Below are 5,391 nucleotides of genomic sequence, written 5' to 3'. Positions count from 1 at the left end.
TACACATCAGGCTCTTGTTGTCCTGATTCACTGAAGGATGATGAAGCCTCGGGAGCATTTGTGTCCTTGCGGAGATAAGGTGCTAACTGGAGGAGGGAGTCCTGGCATCAGACATCAGAAGGTGCTGCCTCTTCAACTGTATCTTCAGCATCCCAGTGACAGTGGCAGCCTATGAGAGCCAGGAGCTGCTCCACCATCCTCAGTGGGCTTGAAACTCTTTCGAGTACAAACCCGTTTCCATCTGTTTCAGATGAAGTTACATTGTTTCATAGTTTGCCATTGTGAGATTTGAACTCTTGATCTTGGGGTTACAAACCCAGTACCATAACCACTTGGCTATTTAGGCCAAGCCTTTTTTTTTTCGGAGCGCCGAGACAAACGATCACCAGCAGCTCCAAGAAACAAAAATTGTGCTTCCGAAATCTCTTGATATCGATTCCGCACGGATAAAGCGCAAGTGCCTCGTCCATGTGCCATTTACAGCAGAAAAGCTGTATGTCTTCTGAGGTGTCATCTGGTCTGGATCTGAGGGCCTAGTTTGTGGATATCCTTGGGCACTTTCCAGAGGTGCCTATAAAAGAAAGGTGAGATAATTAGTCATGACCGGCAACTCTAAAACAGGACAATGCACTCATGGTGTGGTTGTCTGAGGGATGAGCTGGTACAGGATCTTCACTTGGTTGTTCGCCGCCCACACCACCATCATCACAGGCACAGTCCGCATCCTCTCTGGCTAGCTCAATGGATCGATTCCAGTAGGGAGTTGAGGACCTTGATTTCGGCCACTCCATCCCTGATTTTGAGACCTCTCCCTTTGATTGAATGTGAGCTTGTCCTGCATAAGGACAGATGTAGACTGTGAGCAGGACACATGCCTGGGTGAATGATAAGGATGCCCACCATGTGTGGGTGGTGAGTGCACCCAAAGAGGGGAAGAGGACACAAACCGTAGGGAAAAGAAGCCAGATGGATGCATGAAGGCGTGTGTGCGAATGTGAGTGGTGATGCCCCTTGAGGTGGCAGTGAGTGACATTCCAGTGGATATGTGATGAGCTTCGGAGTGTATGAGTTGAGTGTGATGAGATAGTTGACTTACCCTGGCCGCACTGATGAGGTAATTAATCCTCTTTCTGCACTGGGTGTCTGACCTTTTCTGTGCTGCGTTGGCACTGACCACCTGCCAAACTGGAGTGGCGAGCTTGTTGGATCTCCTCTGGCCATCACGAGGGCAGAGGGTTTTGACAGCATTCCAGGGAGGGGTCACTGAATTTGGATGCAGCGACCTTCTTCCCTTTTGGGGCCATGGATGGAATTTTCTGTGCCTGCTGGTGTCGGGCGTGTTTGGCGTGGGAGGACAATATGGTGAGAAGGCCAAAAATCTGTTTCATGATGTTGTGAAGCTAGTTTGCAATCGTCTGCTCTGCCCGTAAATGCTGGGCCACATTTCCTGCTGTTGGAAGTCAGGAGCCTCATTGTATTACATCTGCGTATCATTATAAAGACTGGAATCATCCCCGCCAGTTGGTTCATCAGAACACGTCAGCGGGAAAACACGCCGGTGCAGAACACGGCTTGACAAATGTGATGCGCAGAAGGCGGAATTTACCGCCAGGGCCTTGCTCACATCACGGACATCCGAGGAGCAGAAAATGCTGGAGCCCAAAAGCAACAGGACCAGGAGGAATGTCCATGGCATGCTGGGTGGATTCTTATGGACATGGCTCTGCTGGGAAGCAGCTCACGGAAGGTGGAAAGTCACCATTAAGGGTCTTCTCACAGCCGATCATCTTCAAGAGGGTGGAGGGGAAGGTCCAGCTGTGTTTGAGAGAGGAAGATTTACCAGGGGGGTGGGAGAGGAAGGTCTAGGTTTGACTGCGAGAGGAAGGTGTGTCGGGGGGGTAATGTTAGAGTGGGGGAAACAGAGGTGTTGGGGGAGGGTGAGGTAGAGAGTGGGGGAACGATGGAGAGGGGGAATAAAAGGTATCGGAGGGGTGAATTTGGGATGGCGGAACAAAGATGTTGGGGGATGAAGTTGGGGGTGATCGAAGGTGTTTTGTGGGGTGAGTTTGGCGGGGAGGGAGTACTGGGTGGAAGAGAGGGTAATGGGGGAGAAGACAGCAACTGGGGAGGAAGGTATAAGGGAAGGTTTGGAAGGTGGAAGGAGTTTGGAGAAGGGACGGAGTCCATTGGTGGAAGGTGTCCGGGGGCGGGGAGGGAAGAGTCCAGAGAGGGGAAGGAGTAAGGGTGGATGAAGAAGTAAGGGTGGAGGAAGGAGTCAGGAAGGGGGAAGGGCTCTGGTGGGAGGGGGGGGGACCTCATCTGGAGGACAGCATCTCTGATAGTGCAGCACACCTTTAGTACTGCACTGGAGTGTCAGCTTGGAGTTTTGTGCTTAAGCCTCTGGACCAGGGCTTAAACCCAAGACCTTCCAGCTCAGAAATGTGAGTGTTATCAACTGAGTCACGACTGACACTAAACTAGTCCTAATAAATGACAGTTAGAATGAAATGCCTAATTCCAAACTCCTATCATCATAAACTCTCAATAACCCATGCTGCTCAAATAAGGTCCTATTTAACAAACTCCTGTCCCAAGTGAACTCCTGTTATTACAAAATCTGTTATAATAAAAATAAACATCACTATAATAAACTGCAGTTATAATGAGCAGCAGTTACAATTAAACACCTGATATAATGTAATGATGATATAAGAAGACATATTGATATACCTTGTATTTAATGGTACTCTAACATGTTACTTTGATAATATCATTTTACCATTTTATTGAAATTTGTTTTCATAGCTAACCCTGTTACACATTCACATGGGTCTGCTTGTTCGGCCTCATTCATAGAGGTTCTGTTGAATACCTTTTTCTGTTCATTTAAATCTCCATAGAAGGTTTCTGATAGCCAGACCTTTGGGCCATGCAACTGAAGTGCTAACTCAACTCCCTCTGGTGGAGTTTGCTTTGCTATAGACTGGGTTACAATCAGGGAAGATACTATGGATTTCTTCCTGCCAGTGCTACATCTCCCTGACCTCACTTGGCCTATCTGAGACCACTGAGGAGGCTGCCACTCTCCTCCCCAAGTCATTACCCAGGGGCAAGTCTACTCCATCTGCAGACAGACAAGGGACAATCTGCAGGCTTGTCCAACATATGGTCCACGGGCCACAACCTGGCCCCTGAAGCCTCTGCCTCAGGCCAGCAGAGCCATTGTTCAAACTATGGGTAAGCTCAATAAATGATTCTGCAAGAGCTGCTCCTCCAATCACAGAATGTTTCTCTCCTGCATTTGCTGCTGATAGGCTCACCAGTCAGCCTATCAGCAGCAAATCCGAGGGAGAACCAGTCTCTGATTGGAGGAGCAGTGAGCTGTGGGAGGTAGAATGGTTTCTTTTTGTTTTCAGGGAGCGCAGTCTCTCTTACTCTCCCACGCTGGTGGTGGTTCCATAAAGGAGCAAAGTGCTCAAGAATATGAGTAGGCTGGAGAGGCCACAAGAAACTGTACAGCTGCAGCAACAGCACCCACCAGCACCGCCTGTGGCAGCTGGAGTGTCCGACAGGACAGAGTGAGGAAATGCATCCCTGCACAGCGTCCACATACCTCCTCCACGGAAAGATGTCCAATCTTTGCGGGCCCAGACAAGAAGTGAGTGAGTCTGTGTGAGTGAGTGATTCTGTGAGTGAGTGAGCCTATGTGAGGGAGTGAATGAGTCAGTGTGAGTGAATCTGAGTGAGTGCAACTGTGTGAGTGAATGAGTGACTCTGTATGAGTGAGTCTGTGTGATTGAGTGTGTCTGGATGAGTCTGGATGAGCCTGGGTGAGTAAGTGGGTCTAGGTGAGTGGGCCTGGGTGAGTGAGTGGGTCTGGGTGAGCCTGGGTGAGTGGGTCTGGGTGAGTGAGTCTGGGTGAGTGAGTCTGGTTGGGTGTGTGGGTCTGGGTAGGTGAGTGGGTCTGGGTGAGTGAGTGGGTCTGGGTGAGTGAGTCTGGGTAAGTGAGTAGATGACAGCGAATACTCTGAGACTGGGAGTGAGCTGGATACACACACACCCTGCCCTCTTCCTCCACAAAAACCTATTCATAAAGCAGGCCAGGAGAGGTGGAAAACCCCAGGCTGGAAGGTAACCCGCTTCCAACTCTCCATCTCATTTGAATCCTGTCGAGGCCAGCATGGATGTGTGCTGTCAGAGGCGAATGCAAAGCTCGTGTTAGTTAAAGCCAAGTCCTTAGCTTGGCCTAGTCAGGACTTTGGGCCCAGTCTTTCTCTCCCTAGCTCAGCTTTTAAAGTGAAAAGGTGAAAAGGTTTTACTGGTTAACCTTGTTGCTTTGTGCATTTTAATGCTCATTTTTATTAATTGCTTTTATAAAAAAGTTATTATATTGCTTTGAGATTGATTTTTAAAAAAAATTCATGTTGAATATTGTGTGAAAAACTTATCTCCTGAAATTTGCTCATCAGCCCCTTGAGTGAGGAAAAAAAATTGAAATGTGAACCCTTTGAAAGGTCATGAGGACTCGAAAAGTCAACTCTTTTCTTCTCCGCCAATGCTGCCAGACCTGCTGAGTTTTTCCAGGTAATTCTGTTTTTGTTTTGGATTTCCAGCATCCGCAGTTTTTTTGTTTTTATATTTGTTTATAATTCTAATAGAGCAGGACTGAGAGAAACGTGACTTTCCAAAAAGAGAAAGACTTACTTTAAATAGAGTCTTTCAAATCCTCAGGATGTCTGAAGCACTTTAAAGCTAATTAAGTGTTTTTTGAAGTCTAGTCATTTTTGAAATGTGCTGCAACAGCCAAATTGCACACAGCAAGCCCCCACAAACAGCAATGTGATAATGACCTCATAATCTGTTTCAGTGATGTTGATTGATGGATAAATATTGGCTAAGATACCAGGGGGAACTGCCTTAACCTTTTTCAAAGTAATGTCATGTGATCTTTTATATTTCCTGAAAGGGACTTTGGTTTAAATCCTCATCTGAAAAACTGCACATTTAACATTGCAGGACTCCCTTAGTAATGCACTGGAGTGTCAGCCTGGAGTTTTGTACTCAGTCCTTTGGAGTGGGGCTTAAACCCATGACCTCCCACCTCAGAAATGTGAGTGATTTTGTTACGACTAGATGAGGAGGAGTGAACTGGCTCCGCTTTATTCAGCCCCCTCAGTTGGTCACATAAAATGTTTTTAAAAAAAATTCTTTTTCCCATAAATGCGTTCTCCAGTCCAAATGTATTTACCTTTGAATAAGGAGTTAATCAAACTGGGTATTCTTGAGTAAAACAAAGAGTAAGTTTATTGGTTATTAAACCCTAGAAAAATTAATAAAAGACGTGATGCCAAATAAAAGCACATGCATCTCAGAAGTAGGAAAAGTTAGAGT

The 5,391-nt window shown here is 46.9% G+C and overlaps 1 non-coding gene across 1 annotated transcript; it reads right to left on the bottom strand.

Annotated features, from left to right (window-relative positions):
• Window positions 1-362: 362 nt before the first annotated feature.
• On the bottom strand, window positions 363-497 carry LOC121281654. Its single transcript, XR_005943906.1, has one exon. It is a non-coding gene; the product is annotated as a U11 spliceosomal RNA (small nuclear RNA).
• Between the last annotated feature and the right edge of the window lie 4,894 nt (window positions 498-5,391).

Source organism: Carcharodon carcharias, chromosome 8 (genome assembly GCF_017639515.1).
Source record: "Carcharodon carcharias isolate sCarCar2 chromosome 8, sCarCar2.pri, whole genome shotgun sequence".
NCBI classification, from domain to species: Eukaryota; Metazoa; Chordata; class Chondrichthyes; order Lamniformes; family Lamnidae; genus Carcharodon; species Carcharodon carcharias.
This window is presented reverse-complemented; position numbering and strand designations above follow the sequence as displayed.